This window comes from Ambystoma mexicanum, chromosome 12, assembly GCF_040938575.1.
Source record: "Ambystoma mexicanum isolate Mex_15411 chromosome 12, UKY_AmexF1_1, whole genome shotgun sequence".
NCBI classification, from domain to species: Eukaryota; Metazoa; Chordata; class Amphibia; order Caudata; family Ambystomatidae; genus Ambystoma; species Ambystoma mexicanum.
In genome coordinates, this window is record NC_090936.1 from 1,213,842,044 (window position 1) to 1,213,868,759 (window position 26,716).

Below are 26,716 nucleotides of genomic sequence, written 5' to 3' on the forward strand. Positions count from 1 at the left end.
CACCTTAATGGGCCTCCTCACTACCCCCCCCCCCCGAGAAGGTACAGACCTTGGGGTCACCTTTGACCCATGCCACACCTCCCCTCCGCACATAACAGACCATGGCAAGAGTTCCAACTCACAGCACCACCTCCTCAGAGGCACCCCCTTTACCTCACCCACCCACGGAAGCCCAATGACACCAGAGCTCTGTTTCCCACTAGGCTTGACAACAGCAACAGCATCTCCCTCAATCTACCTCTTACCTCCCTTCACCCCCTCAATCGCATCCAGAATAGTTCCATTCGTAAGTGACTCCTCCCCTACAATTTTTGAATCAATCAAGAAATTGCTCGTCCTGAGTTCTGAAATTCATGTCCCCACAGGTGGTTGGAATCTGAACATAAGCACATGGTTTTGGGAACTACTGCGTTCATGGGGATGGAAACTAATTGCAATTTTAGTCACGATACTTGGGATCCTCATGTTCTGCTGTTGTTGCATACACTGCCTGCCAATATTTTGGTCTGAAATTACAAATAATAGGATAAAGGAAAAACCTGTTCCCATATCAAATAAGGGTGAAAATCACAAAATTGAAACGATGAAGGAATTCCTGTCAATTAATTTTGAAGATGACGATTATAGTAGCATGCATAGTTCAGAATTAAATACATGGTCAGATGAAGATGAGATGTATGAACGATGCTCTTGGCTTACGGCCAAAAGGAGGGTTTGTTAGTCCAGAAATGACCCTAACCATGTATAGTATGTATAACATGTTGGCCGGAAAACAATCGCGTCATTTGACAAACATCGCAATCCCAGAATCGCCAGTATAACCAGTATAACCAAAGGCCGTCCATCTCCATTTGCTTTTTTCCTTTTTGTCAAATGCTTTGCAAAATGTGTTTTATTCTGAAAGCTCATACACGGTGCGAGGCCACAGCCTGCATGTTGAAAGATCAACCCAGACAGGAATGCCAAACAGTACAGAAATACATTGTTTTCCTCCCTCACAAAGTCCTTGGAGGCAAGCAGAAACGGCATTTAATCAGCACCCCAGGTGCTGGCCTGTCTCACTAAAGCTGAAGCAATAGGCAGTTAAAGCATGAATTATACTCTTCTAGCGGCCCTTTTTTGCGGATCTGCCTCAGAACAGGCTGACCCCTAGTTCACGAATAGAAACTGGCAGATAACGTGCTTTGGAATGTGTCTCTCTCGCGAACACGATATCCTTGCTGAACAAGTGCTTTATGTTCTTTATAACAAAGAACTGTCTCTGCAACTGTCTGCAACTGTTGCTAAAATAAGTGTAATTAGATTGAATAAGGAACTTGTCATAATGTGTCATATTTGTCATAATTGTCAATCACCGAACCCTAGCCCTAAAGATACATTATGGCCGGTTTGATTTGCCTTCAAAGATTGCATGTTTGTATATATGTTACTGCTTGAATGATGTTCACTCTCTTGCGTCTCACGATGTCTGGGTGATACACGTTGCGAGACGTTAGACCCCAGTGGGCAGACTGAGCATACTTTGCAATAAACCATAGTACTTGGAAAATCGAACCTCGTGTCTGTCATATCACTATTATATGGTGATTGTGCCTTAGTTTCCATATGCGGAGGGTCTTCAGGGCCTAGCACATGAATCAACCTAGGTCTCAATCCCTGGGACGCTCCCCTCCAGCCCTGATTTCACTCCACTGGCCATGTGTGACTGCAATGATCAATTCCAAGACCCTCTCTCTCATACACAAGGCTGTCATCCCATCCTTTGCACTGTGCTCCCTCCCCCTCCCACTCCTTTCACCTATCTCTGTGGTTCCCTTCAACACGTGCTCAGCCTCTTGTGGCCCCCACCACCTGCACTACACCACCTCCCATCCCGGTCCCCTCATGCCTCCCTCCCCTGTACGACATTTAACCCTGCAATTGCACAGTGACACTGACACAAGGCCCAGTACGGCTGAATCTCCTATTTTATGCACTCATGTCCACCACAATCTTGCTGGTGGCGACTGGAAACACTTGTGAATATACACCATAAAATATTGCAATGCATGAACTGTAAACACCATGCACAGTCATCATGCCACACGCTGCTTGGAGTGCATGTTGCAAGGCCATACAACAGCACAGAGGTGAGTAACAGCATGCCCCTCTCACCCCCACAGGCTCATCATCTGACAGCGACCAAGGTGGACCAAGCATGTCACGGGGACCCATTTGGCACCTCCAGCACTGGCCACTCAAGGCACAGGGCCAGTGAGCATGCCACCTATCCCTGCAGCAACACCTGCTGCCCCAACAGAGACACAGCCAGCAACTCCTGCAGCAACACCTGCTGCCCCAACAGAGACACAGCCAGCAACTCCTGCAGCAACACCTGCTGCCCCAACAAAGGCACAGCCGCAGCCCCCGACACAGAGCAGTGTGCGCTAACAGGACGGCCACCCCCCCACACCACCCTCCCATTTACATCGTCACATCTACAGATGATGATGCCGGGCAGGAGGCTTGCGACACAACCGAGCGGACACCTTTATACACCCTCTAACCTTGTCTCTCATTCAGCTCCCCCATCCTCCACAGCCCACCTCCAACACCCATCCCCATGTTCAGAGACATGGATGCACGCTTATGGCGCATTGAGGATCAGCATGAACAGATGGTGGTACTCGTGCTCCAGCAGCTGGAGGAGGCCAGGTTGATGTGGGAGGAGACCATGTTGTTGCGGTAGAGTATGCAGGCCACAGGCCGGTGCTGTGCACCTGCTCTAGGCCACTCAACATGCGCAACGGTCCTGCTCTCACAGAGGGTCTGGGAGGGGAACAAGGCAATCTTGCCAGTAGCCGAATCTCTCATCCTTTCCCGGCAGGCAGCACTGGAGTGGAGGGACTCGCCAGGGTCAGACCCACCATCAACCATCTCCACGTCTGCCAGCTCCCCACAGAGCAGCCCAAGACGCAAATTCCTGTGCCTATCAGGCTCACCACAGAAAGGCAGGTCCAGTGTCAGGAAGCCACGGAAGTAAGCCAGTGGCAGACATCAAGTGACACTGATGCTACCTGGAAGTGAGGCAGCCACAGGGATGCAGCCCGATAATCCGCTAGCCAATGGGTCAGTTGTTGAACACAGCATACTGGCCCCCGGGGTATCCTGTGAGGCGCCTTGTGGAACATCCACAGGGATGCAGCCCGATACCATGCTAGACACAATCCCACATGTTGAACGCAGCACACTAGCACCAGAGCACCCCACGAATTCTGAAAATAATACCGCAATCGATAACCCACAGCTACCACCGTTCTTAGTGCAGTGATAGTGGGTTCTAACTCAGCTGACCCTCGATCAATATCCATCCCGAAAATATCCCAAATGCCAAACATATCAGACAGCCACAAAGAGTTATGACTAGCAACTAATGACCCCCTCAAACCAGCCCTATTAGAGGACAAAAAAAACACTCAAGTACAGGCACACAGCCCCCTGTGCCTCTGGGAGGCGAGTCACATTAAAAACACAACCACTGTCACAGAAAAAGTGTTGGGGGCGAGTATCTGTTTCGGCAGAGCCCTAATGACAGGGTGTGAAATTTAAAATGGCCCAGGTCTCGAGCTCGTAGGTGTCTGCTATTAAAATCTTTAAAAATGCCTGTTTGGTTATATCCAGAGACAATTGGGCTAGTATAACACAGGGATCAACCCCCCAGACTTTGGTAGCCCGATTTATTTGGAGTGTGCAGACCTATCAAAGAGGTTATAAAACATTCTCGGCCCTGAAGCATCATGAACTTCGACCAGTTGCGCTCCCTGGGGCATGGCCTAACAGTCATAACAGAAGCTTCTGGAAACACTGATTTTGGAAACTGTCTAGCCCAATGATTTTGTTCAAATAAGAATTGAGGATGAGAGTTTCAAAAAATCCTTGTTTACAAGGCAATCCCCTCGTGATACTTTCTGCGTTTTTCAATATCTGGAGAATTGTGTCTTCTGCGACAATAAGAATTGTGGCACTAGTTGTCAGACAACGTTCTGGTGGTGCTTATAAACCTTTAAGAAAATTTCTGCACAGCCACATCATGAAATCCAAAGGCAGATGGTTGTTAAATTTGGATCATGGACCCTTAAATCTCTGCCTGGCATCTAGTCTCATATGTTTAATTGAACCACGGAGCATAACAGATGCTGATATATGTGCGAAAGCTCTGCAAGTACACAAAGAGCAGGGGCTACTGAGGGACAGCCTGTAGGGTTGGGACAGCTGAATCTCTTTGAAAAGTATTTTGATAGGCCTATCAATATACTCTACTTTAACAATGGGGTGTGTCAGTATTTTCCACTACCAGCTAAACCAGCCAGGAACACTTTGCATGTTTTACACCATAATGACCATTTCTATGGTGTAATCAATCTAAAAGATTTTCTGGTGGCTAAAAGCCTCTGTAGGCGCTGCCAGCATATTTCCATGAACAAACATGAACAGAGTTGTCAGTACAACTGCCGCTTGTGTATAAGAGAGGAATGTCAAACAATTAAGGAATAACCTGCAAAATGTCCCTGGTGTCACACGTTTGCGAGGTCTTGGACCTGTCTAGACACGCACATTCAGAAAGCAGCATTGGGGGTCGTTGTGTGCGAACAACGCCTTGATTGCCCTGCCTGCAAAATATTTCTTCCAGAAAGTTATAACTGTAATGGAAAAATCTGTAGGGTGTGCACGGTTTCCATTGTCAACAGAGCTGAACACATGTTGTAAAAGCAAAACGAGAATATGGAGGCTGAGTACCCCAAAAGGAAATACACCAAACGCGGGCTTACAAAGATACACATATCTTTATTCTATAACTGAAAAGTTTTCAAAGGAACAAAGTATCAGATAGCTATCTGGCCCTCGGCACATCACAGCAAATACCAGCCCTTTCGGTGTGAGAAGTGAGTGGGACTGTACATCAGAACATTCACTCTTTTTATACAATTTCTAACATGATGTCCAGCCCATCTACAGGTTAATCATTCCTCAGGCTAGGGGTTCGTACCGAGTTCACTTCTAATTCATTCCACTATTTGCATATGGATAATTCACAGTTTATACACAAATAAGTCACAATGGCAACAGTGTATCTTCGGATTTAACATTAAGCCTTAGTACATGTTTTATACAATGTAGTTCAACAAGTGTTCACATTCAGTATTTAAACAACATTGTGCTTAATATATGCTTGTGGATCAGTTTTGTTGGCACAGGTAATCCTCGATCTACAGGTCAACGAAGGACAAGGTCTCATTACATGACCCTAACATTTGGCCTACAGGCAGTTTAGACATTAACTTGCATGTAGAGGTCAATACGGCCAAGTTACAAACAGAAGAACACTGTCCACATTTTAGAACACAGGGTGACTTTGGAGTGAGAATCAAAATGGCGGATGAACCTAAAAATGGTGGCTAAATCGATCTAAAATCGGAACTTTGCAACGCGGATTTCTTCGCAGAGCGACTGTGCTTAGGCCAATATATACAATAAAGGAGGCACAATATGATTTCCCGTCTAACAAACCCTCCTTTTGGCCTAAGCCAAGCGCTAAACTACTTCTAGTCACTTTACGAGTAACTCCACGTCTCAATGTCCATACATCCTGAATCACTATCGGAGATATCAATTGCCATAAACTCAGATACTAAGATTTCTTTCAGCACATATTCATTGGAGATCTTTTCTGGGGCGTATACTTTGTGTCCTAATGTACCTATCGCTTGTGCGCAATATCCCCCTAGCATCGAACACATACCAGGAAGACATTGTATACAACAACAAAGAAACAACAGAATACCTAAAATAATCAGCAAGACCGAAAGTAGTTTCCATCTCCAAGATCTCAAGAAGTCCCAGAACCAAGCGCTAAGATCCCAGTTTCGCTCGGGAACATGTACTTCGGAACTAAGGACATGCAGATTCTGTATTGCCTTGAAGATAGTTGGGGAGGAATTTGGCATGAAAACACAGCAAGCGGACCCCACTAATTTACATACCCAACCACATTCAGCCAGGATGACATCTAATGCCATCCGGTTCTGAAGTGCTACTAACCTTATTACTTTCTATTCTAGAGTCATATTATAGAGTATGTCAGTGGTCTGGTTGATGGTTCGCTCCAGTACTCTGGCTAGTCTCCTGATATCCTCAGAGTTCATTATTTGCCCCAAAAACGGCACAAAGGATTTAGCTACATCACCTAGAACTTGTGCTGAAGTGTCACCATTCTCGTCTCGCCGTGGATGAGCCTTTGCAATCTCTACAGTACTAGCAAACATTTCCCCGGGTAACAGAATCCCTAAATAACAGGTTCCCTGCCAATCCCTGCGTAACCATGGGAATGCTACATTACCGCAAACAAAGTGACAGGTTTGCCTACATTCAAAGGTCTGTCCTCGCCAGTCAAATTCTCAACATTGGCGCAACCTTTAAAATCACCCATTGACTGATTACCATTCCTTTGTATGCAGAAAGAAACTGAATGGGGGCTGTGGTTAACAGTGTAGGAAGGAGGCGTGGCATCCTTATTGCCTATAGGAGCCATCTTGAAAGAGATCAAAGATTGAAAAGGACGGGACAGTCTATCAGAAGGCCTAATAGAAGCAACATTACGCGTACTCCTATTTGCAAAGAGCGAACATCCCAGCGGCTTCAGAACTTGTTTTTCAAACTCGTTCAAGTTAGTCCCATTGAAGTTCCCCGAGATGCTATCGTTCCATCGGCCAAAGAACAGTGCTCTAAGAGAAGCATAGCATGCAATTGTCAAAGATAAAGGATGTATATACCAACCTAGCCCCTTATCCCCGTGTTGCGGTAGATGTGAAGCAGACACAACAATTAGATTTGTTAAAAATGGCATGTGTAGCATTCATAATGAGTAAAAGTGTGTTGTTGTGATAACTCTGTCTGTGCTGAGAGTCCCTAGGAGATAGAGTGTGCAGATGCACAAAACGAGTAGAAAAAGAAGGTACACTTTCAGTAGGTAACAAATTCTCAAGTGGATGTACTTCTTCTAGATACCAGAAACCTAAAAGAATGACTATTGTAAAACCAATGAACATTATCACAATATAGCAATACTTTTTCAGGGCCCACACATTAGATTGTCCATTTTCACAGGTGGTAACACATTCTCTTTTCTGTTCTGTGCGAGCGGAAGCGGTTGCATGCATTGTATTCTTCAAACAAAACCACCAATGTTATTTGCTGGCAACCTCCAGGCCGAGCGTTTTCTTAGTCCTTCCACAAACCCTGACCAACAGAATCCCCTTATGTACAAATGATTGGGCCAAAAAGACAAGCCCTTCGATGAATTTCCTTGATGGCACTGCCGAACCGTGCAGTAAGTCTACTTCATCGGACTCAGATCATACCTTGTGATACCTGGTACTGAATGATCTGTGCACAACGGGTCGTCACTTCCCACTGGAAGTGGCGGATGATCAGAAGCAGGATCAGAAACAAGATTAGGAACAACCTCCGGAAGCAAAACTGCTGGAGAGTGTGGAGATTTAATGGCTGTTTCCCCAGACCTCACAGGCTCAGGGAGAGTCACCGATGCACTCTCGATGTTGGTTGCTGCTTCGTGATCGTTGGTTACAGCATTGGCGAGGGGTTCTGTATCTTCTGTATCGTGTGGCACTGGGTGTGGAATCCTCTTGGTATGCGACACGTGTATCCAATGCTTCCGACCTGCTACCCACACCGCAGTCTGTGTGGCCAGCAAAACTTGGAAGGGGCCCCGCCAACGAGGTGTGAGGCAAGAAGATCGCTCAAACGATTTCATGAGGATCCACTCTCCCGGTCGTATGCTGTGACCGGGGCCCTCGTACCGTACAGGTAAAGCCTCTCGCACCTGATGATAAATCAAATACAAGTTTTTAGTTAACTGGCCACAGTAATCAGAGAGAAGTACATTTTCGACGTTTCGTAAAGAGCGAGACTTCGGAACATTCCAAATATTAGCTGGCCTACCCATAACCACTTCAAAGGGAGAGAGCCCAGTCTTAGTTTGAGGGGTAGTTTCATAGATAACAACACGATCGGTAAGGTGTCCGGCCATTTTAGTTTGGTACCGGCACACGTCTTAGCGAGCTTGTTTTTGATGATGCCGTTGTGTCTTTCTACTAATCCAGCACTCTGAGCGTGTCTAGCCGAATGGAACCGTTTATCGATCTGTAATCCCACGCATATCTGCAGAATTACAGCAGCGATAAAGTGTGGACCATTGTCCGACCAGATGACTCTCGGCAACCCAAATCTTGGAAAATATTCCTTTAACATTGTCTTTGCCGTGGTCATAGCTGTGGCATCTTTGACGGGAAAAGCCTCAACCGATTTGCGAAAAGTACAGATGACGACTAATACATACTTGAAACTGTTGCAACGCTCCATCTCAATAAAATCAAAATGAATAACTTGAAGGGGACAGAAGGTGGACAAAAACTACCCCTAGGAGTTGATGTGCCCTTTCCCACATTATGTTGTAAACAAATCATGCACCCCTGAATGAAGCGTTCAGCTACCTTCGGGATGTTGTCATTTCCCCACACATTTTGCAACATTTTAGTAATTTTACGAGCACATATATGGTGGGACCATGAGCCATAACAACCATCATCATAATATATGCATCAGGCAGTAACCACTTCCCTTCACCTTTGTCCACCCAACACCCATTATCATCCAGTTTTCCCAAACCCTCAGCCCATTTCTTAGATTCTTCTAATGTGGCATCGGCTTGGATATCCCTTACAGAGTCAATACCCTCATCCAAAGTACAGGCATTTGTGGCTTCCCTTGAAGTATACATTTCTGAAGAGAGATCAGTGGCAGTCTGTTTGGCTATCTGGTCAGCAAAAGCGTTCCCTTTTCCTATATTGTCTACAATCTTCTGATGCGCTGCATATTTTATGATAGCTAGCTGAGTAGGGAGTCCAAGCACTGAGAGTAACCGTACTATCAAGGAGCCATGTTGGATTTTTGTCCCATGTGAAGTCAAGAAACCTCTTTCTGCCCAAAGTCTACCGAAGTTGTGAACCACCCCAAAGGCATACTGACTGTCAGTATATATGTTTACTGTAAGCCCTTCGGAAAGTTCACAAGCTCGGATCAATGCTATAATCTCTGCGGCCTGCGCGGAGTTATGCGTGATTCTCTTGGTTTCCACAACAGTGCTCAATGTAGTGATTGCATAAGCAGCTGTGGATGTACCATCCGGGAGTTTGAAGCAGGAGCCATCGCAAAACAAATCCCCTTGTGGATTGTTCAAAGGAGTATCTTTCAGATCGATTCTACCTTTTGTCTCTTGTTCGGTAATGTAAAGGCAGTCATGTGACTCTTCGTTACTGCAAGCAGAACCTTGCAGGAAAGGTAAAAGTTCAGCCGGATTAAGAACACAACACCTCTTAATTTGTATGTGCGGTGCAAACAAGATCAATTCATATCTCGTTAATCGTGCAGAGGTGAGGTGTTGTGTTCTGTTTAATAGAACATCTACAGAGTGAGGTACCATCAGGGTTAAAGCATGGCCTAGGACCATTCCCTCGCTCTGCTTTACAGACTCGGCAGCAGCAGCGACAGCTCACAAACATGTTGGCAAAGCGCATGCTATAGGATCAAGGGCAGAAGGAAAGTACCGCACGGCCTATTCTTCCCTCCATGTTCCTGCGTTAATACAGCCAAAGTACATCCATCACATTCATGCACATACAACACAAAGGCCTTTTCATGGTTTGGTGTGCCCAAAACTGGTGCCGAACACAATGCAGTCTTGAGCAGATCAAATGCTTGCTGGTGTTCCAAGTTCCACGGCAATGGCGAAGAAATGCCCTTCTTCATCAAGGCCAACATTGGTTTAATCACTAGTGAGAAATTGGGGATCCGCTGTTTACAGTAAGATGTCATTCATATCAAGGCTCTAACTTCCTTCTGCGTATTTGGGACAGACATGCTAGAAATGAGTTGTATACGCTCAGGCGTCAACCTTCTTCCCTCCTTTGACAGGAGATCCTCCTGACAACAATATTGAAATTTTTTAAGCGAAGCTTTGTGTCAATGTTTAGCCAAGTGAATAAGCAACAACACGATGCCCCCCTTACAAGCGCTCTCTCAGTTAGCAGCTAAAAGCAAGTTGTCAACATATTGAAGCAATGTACAAGTAGAGGGCAACTCAAGGGTATCGAGCTGCTCTTTCAAAGCCCTACTATAGATGCTAGGACTTTCCATGTAGCCTTGCGGTGCACGGGTGAAGGTAAACAAACGTCCCCCTAAGGTGAACGCAAACAGGTATCTACTGTATTTGTGTATAGGAATACTAAAGAAAGCGTTCTTTAGATCCACGACACTAAAATGAGTAGCTGAAGCTGGGATCATGGTTAATATTGTCATCACATCAGGCACAATTGGAAATTGTGGAGCAATGATCTTATTGATGCCACGTAGATCAATTATGAAACTAAAAGGAATTGCATTATCGCCTTTTTTGTACACGGGTAAAATCGGACTATTGCACAAACTACCCGTAATTTTCTCAATCACCCCTCGGTGCACAAAATCGGAGACTATGCATTTCAAAGCTTGCTCACCATCGACCTAAATCTTATACTGCGGAATACGTGGCAGCTTTACTCCGTGTTTCAAGACAATTTTAACAGGCTCAATTTGCAAAACACCAACGTCATTATCATCAATTGCCCACAAACACTCTGGAACATCACTAAATTCCGGCGGCAAAGGTCTATTCAAGAATTGAGAGACAGAAAGTTGCTGTGGTGAAATCGGCAAACGTACTCCATCAGAAGAACAATGAATGACTGCATATAATTCCTTCAACAGATTCAACCCTAACAAATTCTCTCCACAATTCGTGGTCAAAAGGAATGGACAACGGTCCGTAAATGGACCCAAAGAAATAGGTACCGGCGAAGAAACCGGACAGACTACTGGTGTGCCAGAAAACCCTACAGAAACATTGGTTTGCCCTGACAGTGGAATGTTTGAAACCCGTTTATGATCAATGGAACACTTCTGTGCCCCTGTATCTATCAAGAATAGATGTTTCCTATTTCCCACTAACATCTCAACGTAGGGACCTTTCTGATTAATGGGAATAGGCGTTGGTTCCAAACCATGCTTTTTCAATCCTAGCAAAACAGAATGTCGTCAAAAGGAAGTTCTTCAGAGAGGTAAGCAGCAGAAGGATGATCAAAAATGTTTCTATTATCCACACTGGGTGCCTGATTGTCCTGTGAAAAAGGTTGCTGTGAATCCTGTGAAAACTGACCTCTACCAGGACCCCCTACACCTGGGCAACCTCTGGATCGTCTACCCATATTCCCAAATGCGTTATTCGACCTCTGTTGGAGGATGGGGCATTGTGCATGCCAATGACCCTCTTGTCTGCAATAAGCACACTGGTTTATGTTTACAAGACCCAATGGCACATTTCCCTGTGGAACATACTGACCTCTAAATTGCGTACTACCCCCTCTAGGGCCTCTAACAATTTGCTGCAATAATACTTTCATCTTTAAGTCACCTTTTCTCTTTTTAACTCTTTCCTTTTCGTTATTGACACGATTCTCGTAGTACTGAGCCATATGCAATACTTCTGACTGAGACTTTGCTTGCCAAGCGCTCTCGGAGGACATAATTTGCGACTGGATGTCAGGAAGCAATCCACGCACAAATTTGTACACAAATAAACTTTTCCCAGACTCTGTGCCTAAGTCTTGTCCACTGAAATCTGAAAATACCTGTTCGAACTGATTAAAGAGCTCGGTAGCACCCTCAGACTTCCCTTGTACACAGGCAGTAAGCTTGTCCCAAATAATTCTTTTTTCAGGAATTATAGTTTTCAATTTCGTAACTATTCTGTCAGGCAAAGTTAGTATTACCTGAGGCGGTCTTTCGCCAGCTGGCCTTTCTCCATCGAGTCTAGCCATGTTAGTCCATGTATCTCCTAGCCCTGGTACATCATCTACAGTTCTAATCTGTTTCCACAAATCAACAGGCAGGAGTACAGGAAATAACAAATCAATATCACTTAGAGTGAATACCGATGATTGCAAGACAGACTCTATTTCTTTGTAGAACCCTGTCGGATTCTTCCTAATGTCGGGAATATATTGTTTAATGGTGTTCACTTCCTGTCTCGAGAACGGGACGTGAACGAACTGTGACACATAATGTGCAGGAATTTCATAGGCCTGCACACCTGTTCCGGCATCTGCTGGAACCTCAACCTTTGGGACAAGTGTCGGAGGGACCTCTCTCATAGGAAACTGAGAAGTAGTCAACTCCGAACGCTTACTAAGCAACAGAGCCAGATCGAGCGCTAAAGCTGCTGAAGAAGTGTCAAACAAAAAAGCCCTCTTATAAGTACTCAATAACTCTGCAGGACAACAAATCTTCTTTTTTACACACTCATCCTGTAGGTACTCTACCATTATCTGTATTACTTTTCTCTGCATTTCTGGTGTATACTGACTATACGTGTCGTATACTTCAACGGGAGTTATCGACATGTCTGAGATCCATCTAATCGCATCTTTCGTACAAATCCGTTTTTCCTCATTTATCGATTTTTGACAAGGAAGGAACCGTTCCTGTATGAACATAACGTCCAAACTATCACCATCTTCATCTTCATTTCGTAACCTTTCCAGCTCCCTTCTATACTCAAGAATCCTCTCAACATGCTCTAGTACCTTCTCCGCAGTATCTCTAGAGAACGCTAACGTATTCATATCCCTCAACCCTTCTGGGAGATCTATATTATTAAGCCTGTTCCAAATTACACATAAATGAATTCCTAATCCTTCAATAAAAACGGTTTTCTCAGGAAGATTGTCTATATTACAAAGTGTGGCAAAAACATCAGCTTGTTCACCCTTCTCCATGCAATGCTTATCCCACGCAGTTAACTTGTGCTTTTTCTCTGAAGATACAGTATTACGAGTTACAACCCTCGATCCCGCTCCCCGATCTACTACAAGCGGTGTAGGACCACTTGGAAGAGGGAGAGTAGGCAAGTTTTGAACATCAGGGAACAGAGGTGCAATTACTGGTACAGCAGGCAAAGGTGGAGGAACGGTTGGAGGAGCAACAACAAGAGGAGGAACAACGACTGGAGGAAGAGGAACAGCAGGAGGAACAATAGGAGGAGGAGTAACTATGGAGGAGGAATAACAGCAGGGAGAGGCAAAACAGTAGGAATTGGAACATACTGAGGTGGTGCAGTGGCACCAGGCCTTCGTTCATTTAACAGTTTATTGATAAATTCATCAGAAACGTGAAAGTCTTTAGAAGGATACATTTTCTGGATACCAATTGAAAAAGCCCTATCCATATTCCTAGCTGACTCAGACTGTTTATTCTGGTCATACAACAACGCTTTTTTGGCGTTCGTCATATGACGGCGCGCATGCTTTTCTCTACTCTTAAGTTGCTGCAAAGCTTCTTTCTTCCAATTCTGTAATACATCAAATGCTGCAGGTCTAGCCTTTTTCTTCAATAATATCGATTCTAAGTATTCAATACGAGGGATTTCAAAACTACCATTGATTGGCCACTGAAGTTCGGAAGCATGTCTAGTTTGTCTGTGCCAAATATCATTAAACACTATACTACCAATGCCGTGCTTACACTACGTAGTACATGCCGGCGACCCCTCCATTGGTGCCGGACGGCCAAATTCCAAAGATTGTCTGTCCTTGCGGAATAATGCCCTGAAGCAGGCAGACAATTTCCCAGGCATATCAGAATACTGATGTTACCTGGTCAATAATTGAACTCGCGAGTGCAATACGGCAAAACAAATTATCAGGATACTTAAGAATAGGGTCACGACTCACCTGATCAAATCCTAAGGAGGTCCGATCGGATTACAAAGTTTTTTAACAAAGATTTCCTCGTGTTTGGTGATTTCAGCAAATCTGCCCGCCTCGATATATGGACCCTCATCAAGATGTCGACTCGGACTACGTGCTCACCATCCAGGGATCGGGTCGTGCAGCGCTGCTGAGGTGTCGCGTCTCATCCAAGAAAGGGGCCCCCTTTACACCATCCGATCCCGGTTCGATAGCCGCGTCACCCTTCAACGAGCTGGCATCAATCTTGAGGATCCCTATTTGGGCGGCATCTATAAAAGCAAAATGAGAATATCGAGGCTGAGTACCCCAAAAGGAAATACACCAAACGCGGGCTTACAAAGATACACAGATCTTTATTCTATAACTGAACAGTTTTCAAAGGAACAAAGTATCAGATAGCTATCTGGCCCTCAGTACATCACAGCGAATACCAGCCCTTTCGGTGTGAGAAGTGAGTGGGACTGTACATCAGAACATTCACTCTTTTTATACAATTTCTAACATGATGTCCAGCCCATCTACAGGTTAATCATTCCTCAGGCTAGGGGTTCGTACCGAGTTCACTTCTAATTCATTCCACTATTTGCATATGGATAATTCCCAGTTTATACACAAATAAGTCACAATGGCAACAGTGTATCTTCGGATTTAACATTAAGCCTTAGTACATGTTTTATACAATGTAGTTCAACAAGTGTTCACATTCAGTATTTAAACAAAATTGTGCTTAATATATGCTTGTGGATCAGTTTAGTTGGCACAGGTAATCCTTGATCTACAGGTCAACGAAGGACAAGGTCTCATTACATGACCCTAACATTTGGCCTACGGGCGGTTTAGACATTAACTTGCATGTAGAGGTCAAGACGGCCAAGTTACAAACAGAAGAACACTGTCCACCATTTTAGAACACAGGGTGACTTTGGAGTGAGAATTAAAATGGCGGATAAACCTAAAAATGGCGGCTAAATCGATCTAAGATCGGAACTTTGCAACGAGGATTTCTTCGCAGAGCGACTGGGCTTAGGCCAATATATACAATAAAGGAGGCACAATATGATTTCCCGTCTAACAATGTGTTACATGACGGACGGTAGATCTCAAAATAAAATGGAGAACTACATAGTGTATGACATGGAGGCCCACCTAGAGAATTTAAACCACCAACCAAACTATATCTATGCCAGACATCTAACCGGTGACAGCTGTTGGGAATTTACAGGTGACTCGTGTGTGGCGGCTTTTGTCAGCCCTTTTATACCAGCAAATTCACAGGTTATACCTTTTTAGCACATCATTCCAAATACTATGATGGTTACTTTGTATTGTGACAATTGGTTCAGACAAAAATGTAAGTACAACCAAACCCCCAAGGTTCTAAGCTTATGCCTGTCTTTGTGGTACCTCTACAGATATGCTTTATTGACTCCTTGAACTTTTTACACATGAAACTCAGCAAACGCCTAAGAGCTTTTAGTTTCCCCGGTTCAAACAGTTTCTTTCCCCCTCATTTCAACATGGCGGCTAGCCAGAACTACATAGCCCTGATTCCACCCCTGGATCAGTACGGCATTCAATACGTGATGCCTAGCGAGAAAGATCAATTAATGGTGTGGTACAAAGCGAATGAACGCAGTGTGTTTGACTTTCGCCAAAAGTTAAGGGCCTACTGTCAAGACGATATCAATATTTTAACACAAGCTTGTAATTTGTTCAGGGACGGGATCATTCAAATGATTTGTCGTGAAACACCTATAAAGGTGGGATGCACGTGCCATACATCGATCCTTTTTCTAAACACTAGGTTGGCTAGTTGTTGTATGCAGATCTATTGACAACTATATCTAAAGCCTAAAACAGTTGCGCTGCTTCCCCAGGATTCATATCATGGGCGACTGAAACGTTATTCCATGGTATCAATTCAATGGCTCTTATACATCTCATAGACTGAAAACATCTCTATGCAACACGCCCTAACTGGCAGTGGTGAGAAACACTACGGACAATACTGGTTGGATGGCTATCAGTGGTTAAGGGCATGGAAACAGCCAACAAATTCAATGGCTACTTTTATCACAGATCACCCGATTGTTACGCTGCCGGGGTTTCTATATTTTGATGGGCACTACTTATGAACAGTTGTATAGATGCACCCTGTTGAAACAGACTTTCGTAGCCAGTCGGGGTGTTTGCGTCATCAGTATCTGGGAACATGAGTGGCGGCGATGGTGCAGTACAATCCTGATGTATGCCATTTTCTTAATGAGAGGGATCTGCCCAACCCCCTAAAGCCCCAAGATGTGTTATATGATGGTCGCAAAAATGCTTTAAAGTTACATCATAGCTTCTCAGAGGGTGAGCAAATACACTATCTATATTTTACCAGTCTATACACATCTGTAAATAATGACAAACCCCATCCTTATGGGGCATCCCAAAACCATCTGTAATAATACATTGTGGAGTTTGTATACGCAGGTCTCAAAACATACGCCTATCGTGCATCTCTTGGGGCCATCAGTTTGAAGGTGAAAGGTACAACACTGAACGTTAACAAAACAGTTGCGATACATTTTGACAGTTTGAAAGATCTGGTACAATCCTTTCTACAGGAAGCAATGTTTAACACCACCCAGGCTATCATTGTTACATATCCAGATATAGTGCTCGATTAAAAACAGTGGGAAATTAGCACTGTCACCCTACAAAAGATGCTCAATGTTCTGTTTAATAAAAGAATGCTGGCCCCAGGCGGTTTGACGCACCCTTATGGTTATTAAATATTTTGGTGCTAATCTCTTACCCACTGCATAACTATTCCACAGCGCCCCTCTGATCTCTCAACCTCTAAATCATCTATGCCACACAGGCTGAGTGTCTGAGAGTTGGATGTTTGAATCTGCATGTTTATTTTTTATTTGCATTTAAACGTTTTCTCTCTGCATTGACCTGATTGTGTATAATCTTTGTATTAAATATATCTTATATATATATATATATATATATATATATATATATATATATATATATATATATATATATATATATACACACACTCGCTGTGTACGTAATTGTTCGTAAATACACAAACCACGGTAGTGGCCATGTAGTTATGGTTAAGTTGCTGTTTCCATAGGAAGAGCACTTTTTGGGCGGCTTATAACTTCGCTCTCCCTGGACGGATCCTCACCAAACTTTGTGAAAAAAGTAGTTGGGTCACTCTGAATTTTTTTGCAAAGTTTGGTGAGGATTCGTCCGGGGGGGAAAAGTTATAGGGGGGGTCCCAAAACTTTTGTTTTTTCCCATAGACTGAATGGGAAAAAACTTTGCGCACGGCTACAGCCCGAACCGCTGGACGGATTTACACCAAATTTGTGGCAGGAGCGGCGGCCTGGTCCCAAAAGCGTGCTTTTGTAAATTTGGTGTAAATCCGTCCAGTAGTTTTTTAAAAAATGACCAAAATGTAAGGCAAAAAAATTAGTGATATCTACGTTCGCTTCGCGGACGGACTTCCCTGTTCGCTCCGCGGACAGCACCCCGATTGGCCCATGGCCTCGCGTCATGTCCGCGGACATGCGACGTGTTCGCTGATTGGACGGCGAGGGGCGTGGAGCGCGTCAGATTTTCTGTGGCGCCCGCCATCTTGTATTCGCAGTCGACTGCGTACAGCGCAGTGAAACGTGGATAAAAAATTGTATTTAGTGCCGTGTGTTGGTGTGTAAGAGTGTTTGGGGAGGGTGGGGGAGTACGAGATAGGTTCAATGTTTTGTTTTTTTATGTGCTAGACGTTTTTGTTGCGTTCGATTTGTCCGCGGAGAACACGGCTGTTCTGACATTTTGTAAATAAACTAAATGGTGGGGTGTTTAGTGGACGGAGTATGTGTCATTTTTGTTCGCAAGGAAGGTAAAAATGAGCTATGAACACTCGCTGTGTACGTAATTGTTCGTAAATACACAAACTGGGGGTGTCCTCAGGACGCTGTCCGTATTGTAATCTTTCTAGTTGAATGTGTTCTAAGAACACTCGCAGTGTCCCGAAATGGTGGCAATTACACAAAATGGGGGTGTTCTGAGAACGTTGTTTGTATTGTTCGTTGTCAGGGTGAAAGTGTTTTAAGAGCACTCCTTTTGTCCGCTAATAGTACAATTTCCTAGGGGCGTCAACCGACTTTTTGTCCACTAAAGAAACGATAAATCCGGCTGGTGTGCGCCGACATTATGTGATAATCCTATGACTGGCGCTATTGACCTGGCTGACTTGCTTTTGCGACACTAAATCATATCTCCCGCCCCTAAACCTGATATTATCAAAGCATTCATATTCCCGCCTCTCTCCGTGACGTTACAGGGTGCGTAATGAAACGCGCCCAGTCGTCTCCAGTACTACGCGACTTTACACAGAACCCGGAAGACAACACACATTATGTCACAACACAGCGCGCCACAATTCGAAATATAAAACTGTGATTTAATAGCAAAGAGCAAGATTGTAAATGTTGTAAAGTACATTTATTTGACATCAAATGTTTAGAGAATATTCAGCAATTTGTATTTGTCTTTGTTGTCGATCCGCAAAAGTTCATGTTGAGACACGCGATTTTCCTTTGCGGTACAGAGAGTGTTAGATCAGCTTACAACTCAGAGCGCCACAATTCGGAATATGAAACTGTGGTTTAAAAGTAAACAGCAGGATTGTACATTTGGTAAAGTACATTTATTTCACATGAAATGTTTAGTGAATATTCAGCGATTTGCTATTGTCTCTGTGTTCGATCAGCAAAAGTTTATTTGGAGCCACGCGTTGTTCCTTTGCGGTAGATAGGCTGTTGGTTTATGATAAAAGCAGTAAATGGTCGCTCTGATAATCGGAAGGTTGCTCCAACAACGAGCCATTAGACCACCCTATTGGTTGGTATGTTGTTTGTAGCCGCTAGTACTGCGTAAGGGCATATTGGTCCTTGGCGATTGTCCCATAAAATGGTGAGGGTCATGAAGTTGCATATTTGGACCTGCACCTGGCAGTTGAAGACCCCATCCGCTGGAGTCTGTAAATCGTGACATAGGCAAAATGGGGCCACGTACCTGTTTTAAAAAACATAAATTAGTCTCACCAGCCGATCTTCATTAAAAATCATCATTTTATTTATTAGGGCGTGAAAATATTTGCTATCGAAGATAGTGCAACAGAGTATGTTAATAATAAAATAATAATATTTTCCCATTCATATAGCGCTAAGAACCGTGAGGTATCTAAGCGGTGCTTATTATTAACCATGGTGTGTGGTGCTCATTTATCGACCACGGAAGGATGAAAGGCTGAGTTTGGCCTTGCCGGGATTCAAACTTGCGTTAGCAAGCTGTGCACGGATGTCAAAGCGAGCGCTGTACTCGCTGTGCCACTTGACAGGCTACAGTGAAGTGGCACAGCGAGTAGGGCGCTTCACCGCCTATAGACCGGTTAAATTATTTCTATTAACCCACCCTGTGTCGTCTGCCTTTTTCAGAGCCCTCTAAACGCCAGGGGATCAATTCGGCCGTGATAGTGCGCGGTAGAAAACATTATGCCACTTTCAACGAACAAGTTCAACTTGAGCGGTCTTTAATGCTACGCTATTGTAATTATATTTGGTATAAAGTAATCTAAAGGGTTACTTACAGTACAATTGAAATTTCCATTGTCTACGAGTGGTGCAGTCCCAAAATACGACTCCGCGTGTGCCAACGATCTTTCGCATAGTGATATAATATATAAAAGTGGTTTCGTTTCAGAAATTTCATCTTTATCTTCTCTTACGTTTTAGCAACACTCCTTCAAGAGAAGTCTTTCATCACAATCTCTGTCTGTCAAGGTCAAAACCCAATACAACCTTATAGTCCGCTTCGTGAGCCTCTCCGGGGCCAAGAAAAAAATGGAAGCAGCTGACCTTCACTGTGAACGAGCATAAATTCTTACTTTGCAACATTCTGTGTAAAGCCATCTGTAGAAGTTGTGGAAGCAGCTGACCTTCACTGTGAACGAGCATAAATTCTTACTTTGCAACATTCTGTGTAAAGCCATCTGTAGAAGTTGGTTTTTGCACGCCATGTTTGTATATTGTTTGCGTGATATTAAAAAAAGTTTGTTTAAAGGACGTTATGGTTCTAAGTACAGTCGAAAGACCCCTGAAAATCGCAAGTTATGTTAAGCTTTGAAAAATAACTGGCGCCACCACCGTGCACTGCTAAGACTAACACCCAGGACATCAAAGATGACATCACAAATGTCATTGATGAAATCACTGATGACATCACGTGTGCATGTACTTTTCATGGAATTTGTGTACTAGGGATTTTTATTATAATGTTTCGAAAAAAGTGTCAAGGATATTGCAATAAATATCATACCGTTATTAGTGCTTTGAACGATGCATTGATATAAATAGCATTGTATTATGGGATTCTATCTAGTATACTGAGCTACTAATGGAGAAACATAGCATTGTGTGCAGAGTACAAGATGAAAGTATAATATGTGTAATGTTAATATGTTGAATAATGAGATAATAATTGTCCTGAAATGTTCGAAAAATCACAAAATGGGGTTGTTCTGAGGACGTTATTCGTATTGTGTGATTGGTTAGCTGTATGCAATGAGGGAATGGCACAGAGAGTAAAGTGGATGCCATCCGCGGACACCGCGGCTGTTCGTGGACAGGGCGTGCTACATCCGGGTTTTTCCAGGAAATCCAACATGGAAAGAAGACTGTACGGATCAGCCAATCAGATGTTGAGGTTGTGGATTTGTGTTGAAAGAGACTGTGTGTGGTGAAGATGGCAGAAGTGGAGAAAGTCAGGATGTTGGTGCTCGGAGATATGTTTGTGCATGGTTTACAGCAGTACGCTGAATGCAGGCATGTTGTAAAGAACTTTGATGTGAAAGGAGTGGAGGTGGTGTGGAGCAGTGTGCCTGATTGCAATGTACAGGGAATTGTACAAGTTTGTGAGGATATGGCCACGATGAACAGTCCGCATGTGGTAGTTTTGCACTATGGGGCTTTCCATTTGGGCAATGTCAGTGCCCCTACTTTGTTGGCTGATTTGGAACGCTTGGTTCAAGCAGTAATGAAGATCCTTCCAAATGCAAAAGTAATTTTTTCTGGATTACTACCTAGGGCAATATGGGACAATAGTTCAGTTTTTTGTCCTCAGCAAAATATTGCTAGGTGTGTCATCAACCGAGGCATGTGTGCCTTCATGCTTAGAGCTGGTATGTTCTTCTGTAACAATGAGAATATTGATGCCAGTAATGCTGTTAATTTTAAAGAAGATGGCATTTCTTTATCTTTTACGGGAAATGCCTTTCTATTTTGGAATGTGAGGGTTGCTTTGGAGAAGGTTATGTGAAGATTTTAGGAGTAAAGTAAGAAAAAAAAACAAGAAAAAAAATACAAAATAACAGGTGTCTGTCAAGCATCTGTAAAAAAAAAAAACACGCCTCTTTTCAGAGCCAACTTCAAAGGGGAAATGGGGCACACTATTTAAATTTATATTCACCACGCTCAGATTTTCGATGGACATGGCGGTAGTCCGCGGACATGAAAATCACTACGAGGGGGTTAGTATGTTCTATGTTACATGTATATGAAGTCAGGGATATTATGGTTAAGTTGTGCTATTAAAAACCTATGAAATTCAGTGAAAAAACTTTGTTAAAGGGACGTTATGGTTAAGTTGCGCTACTAAAAACCCATGAAATTCAGTGAAAAAACTTTGTTAAAGGGACGTTATGGTTCCAAGTAAAACCGAAAAACCCTTGAAATTCGCCAGTTATGGTAAGCTAAGCAACCATAACTCGCGCCACCACCGTGCACTGCTAAGACTAACACCCAGGACATCAAAGATGACATCACAAATGTCATTGATGACATCACTGATGACATCACATGTCTGGCTCACTATTTTTTCTTTTGCTGACATATCTAGGCCACATGGTTTTCTTCAGTAACAGTCAGAAACTAGGAATTTTATTTTATTTGTAGACATATCCTTCTAGTAGGTTCTTACAGTAATTCCCTTAGAGTACAGTCACATCATATGAAACATATACATATGGGAAAACACAAGCCTGAAAGACAGCAATCCTTTTTGTGCATAAAGATAATCACTAGACTTATGAGCACTTTCTGATAGTTCTGTTGTTTTTTTTATGGCTGTACTTTCCCTGTATATGGTCATATTTGTATACATTGTACTCACACTACTTTCCTTAGGGTCCAATCACATCAAGTGATACATATACATAGGGTAAATAGCAGCTTTGAAACAGAGCAATCATTTATTTGCATGAATCTAATCAGATAAGTTATGAATTGTTTCTGCTACTACTTGTGCTTTTTTGCTAACTTCACTTTCCCTGTATATTCCCATATTGGTGTGTGTTCTTGTGTCTTTGTGTTTTGTCTATAGTAATGCAATTATGTAATACATGGGTTTTATTAGCTACTTATTACATATTTCACAGTACACAAAAATCTATTAAGAAAACAATTATCTTTTCATTATTCAACATATTAACATTACGAATATCATACCTTCATCTTGTACGCTGCACACAATGTTATGTTTCTGTATGAGTAGCTTAGTATACTAGATAGAACCCCATAATAGGATGCTATTTATATCAATGCATCGTTCAATGCACTTATTAGGGTATTTTTCTTGCAATGATTCTTGACACTTTTTTCACAACATAATAAGAATCCTTTCTACACATATTCCATGAGAAGTACATACACATGTGATGTCATCAGTGATGTCATCAATGACATTTGTGATGTCATCTTGGATGTCCTGGGTGTTAGTCTTAGCAGTGCACGGTGGTAGCGCAAGTTATGGTTGCTTACCATAACTGGCGAATTTCAGGGTTTTTCGGTTTTACTTTGAACCATAACGTCCGTTTAACAAAGTTTTTTTAACTGAATTTCATAGGTTTTTAGTAGTGCAACTGAACCATAACGTCCCTTCAACAAAGTTTTTTTACTGAATATATATATATATATATATATATATATATATATATATATATAATGGTCTGGCTCTTTTAATGTGTTCCTATTTATTATGTATAATACCACCCATTGCTTGTTAATATTTAAAAAGTTATTTTATTCAGAGGTGTAAAGCTAGGATATGGTGGGAACCAGCAATCCAAAATGGGCTAAAGAAACAGTTTCTATGTTTTTAGGCACACAGTGTAAGTTAAGAAACAGAGTTAAACTCTGTTGTTCCAAATGTTGGCTTTTTTTATTTTCACATATGATGCTACAAGCTCTTAGCATCCTTCCACACCTGTCAACGTCCCTTTGTCGTAATATATTTAACATGTTTGCCCCACAACCACTCAACATAAAGATGCAACTCAGTGTTATAAACTACCCATTTTTATTAACATTTAAAACAACAATTTTTATTCAGAATTTATTCACAGTAGATTGGGTTAACAGATGTTGTATGACGATCCTGACGGCTGCAAAATGCACGTTATCATCAATTGCTTCATAGATGGACTGTCTTTCACTGTGTCGATAAGCAAACATACACTATAGAGAAATGGTTGACATACATTCATCAAGTTCCCTGTCAAACAGCCACTGTCCTTTAACTCAACGAAAACTCTGGAGCAGGTTGGCTGTCTTTAATCGCAATGAGGGCCCTACCGGTGACCTTAAATCACCAAAACCCCTTTGGTGGTGCTTTTTCCAGTAGTTGCTCATTAGCGGGTGGCTGCTGTTGACGCATATGTGTGCGATACATGAAAGATTGTTAAATTCCCTTCTGTATGTCTCCGTTGGTGCTTCCAGATAACACAACAGCAGTGAACATATAGAACTCAAATGCTCTTTAAGCAAAGCCAGCAATAAACGTTGTGCACATCCAATGGCAGGATTCACATTAAATTCAGTGCTTTCCAGCAGATGTTAATTTTTTGTTTCCTGTAAATAAGCGCAAACACATATGAACACATCTACAGTTTCAAACCTTTGTAGTTCAGTTTACGAGGCCCCATGCATGTTGCTCTACCAAACTGTTTTTGATACACTTTATCCCCCCACATGTGAACTGTTTTCTCAACAATACTTATAACTCACATCGCACAACCCTATCTAAACTGCTTCATTTTCAGAAGAGGATTATTCGCTGATTGTACAGCACGCAATTTTTAGATAAGCATTGTTCCGTCCCTACTCCAACCCTTAGCTGTGTTAGCGACTGTATCACTCTCATCATTTCTGCAGGGCATTTAGGGCTCAGCATGTGGCATATTTTTGTAGCGAATTATCTGTGTAAGATATTTCCATACATTGGTGACCATCCTCTCAGGGGTCATTAATTGTTACGCTCACCTGGTTCCCACGGGGGCGTCGACCGGAACTGGGCCGCTGTTATTTCCACCAGCGTGACGTGTAGCGCCGAGATGACTGACTGGACTGGCCCGCTCAGCCTAGTTTGTCTGGCTCGCAAGAATATTCTTCTGCAAAGGAGAAGAGGAATTAACCACCCGTGGAATTGAGTGTCAACCCACCTTCCCCACTCCCTTTGTCTTCCCACTGATCACTCTTGATGTTCCCTCCTTAGTCTCACCTGATGGTTTGGAAGGATGAGCTCTCCATCTTGCGTCGACCGCAGGGGCGCGGTGATGACCAGTTACTTCACTGGCGTAGAGGAATTGGTGAGTTCTAGTATTGACTCTAAAGTCCAATTGTTCATAAGAGTTCAAATGTCTGCTCTTCACTCTGTCCGATTCCTTGCTGGTTGCCGATTAATCCACTCGAAGATTTCCAAATGGCACTCGGTAAGATTCAGGTAAGTCTATTGTGTTTTTCCCCTTAGGGGCCGGGGTACGGCGATGAAGTAGAGTTGACTGCGCCGACCCGAAATAAGGTGAGTACCTCCCGTGGTAAATCAGGTAAGTCCTTGGAGGTAGCTTGTATGGTCTTAGAGAGTCCCCTTGCTCAGCTTGCTGTCTTTGTCTCCTTAGGTGTCGGAGGGCGGCCGCGAGATGGAGAGAGCGTGATGGAATGCTGAAGTACCGCCAAGCAGGTGAGTTCAGCGCGGCGCCGTAGGAATGGGAAGCGATGCTTCAAAGACTTCTGTCTTTCAGTTCCGTGGCGAATTGGATCAGGATTCAGGTAAGGATTAAAGTTAAAACTCCTGTTCTAACCTTTATCCTTTTTGTCTTCTTGTTTCAGGAGTCCCAGGACTGAAGCGGGCGTGGCTGAAGACTGGAGCTGCTGAAAACACGGTGAGCGTTACGCTGCAGCAAGCAGAATAACGCGAAGCACGTGTGGCTGTCCGGGCGTGGTTTAAATAGCCTTGGAAGAAGATCCAGGTAAGTATTCTTCCACAGCCCCACCCAAGTAACAAAATAGTCCCTTCAGTAAAAAAGTCCCTCCTAAGCCTCATTTGGCTTGAGTCTTCATGCAGCACTTCAGGTAAGTTATCAATAATGAGCCTGGCGCCCATGGCGCCAGGACTGACTTTATCTTTATGAGCCTGGCGCCATAGGCGCCAGGACTGTACCCAAACAGCCCCTAACTGGGGCTTTTGGGCATGCTCCAAGTGGCATGATGCCTGCTTCCGGGGCTGCTGGGCCTGGTCTGGTCTTCCGGGGGCAGGCATCATGACATTAATTTTATGTCATGAACACCATCTGTGAAAGTGTTATTTTAAACACGTTTGCACCACAATGGATGTAAAACCCTGTATGGCCCGAATATCTATCCAGGTCACAGCCGATGTGACCGTATCGGTCTCCGTTAGCAAAACACATGTCTTGCACAGGCTATTTTCATCATCCCTGGATTTTTTATTTGATTTGAACAGCAAACGCAGTAAATATTGATAGTCTCTGCTAGAGCTTGGTTCTCTTCAACAACGTCCACTTTGTTGGTTAGAGGCAGCAAACAAAACAGAGATGAATGGTTTTAACTATAGCTAATTCGTATGCCCTACAAAATACAAACGTTCACTTTAAACTATGCCCACCAGATAACAGGCTGTCAGATAGCCAGGGTGCGTGGCCCCTCATTTCTCCAAATGCTCCAGTGGGAAGAAGTCACTCGCCGGCGTCATGACTGCCGGCAGAATCATAGATTCATATCCACTGTCTTCAGAACCCACATTGGTTGCAGATGGTCTCCACGATACCACACCCAGCGGCTGCTCGAAAAACACGTCATTGCCATTCCAGGTCACCATATCCAGATTAGCAACTGTTATGGACACATGCTCCTGAATGTTTTGAATGCAATCTCCAACAGACTTCCCCATAACAGTGAGCGGCGGCTCGCTGCCGACAGAGAGTGTAGACATGTTCTTGCAGAGCTCACCGGCCTCGCATTCCACCATCAAGTCCTGCGCACCTTCCAGCTCATCACCCCCATTAGATAATAAGGACTATAACTATCCTCAGGGCCCAAAGGCTTAAAGGGGGTGTTTCCCCTCATTGTAACTTTAAATGTTCATAATTGTCATTTCCTCTATAGCCCCATGTAAGCTGAAAGACTGCACTTGTTTCCCAGGCCTACCACAACAGCTATATATCCGGCTTGTACGCCCCTCCCCCGGCCATCATAGCCTTCGGCTCGGTTCTTTAGATCAAAATGTATATCAAATCTATAGCCATCTCTATCTCATGTCATTCCAATTATAAAATCATGACATCATCTATAAAATGTATATCTGTTTCCGATCACATCTGCAGCACTCTCCAAAACCTTAGATTCACAGTCCCCGGCTTTGGAGCTCAATTCGCCCTCAACCCTCGTCCAAACAACACC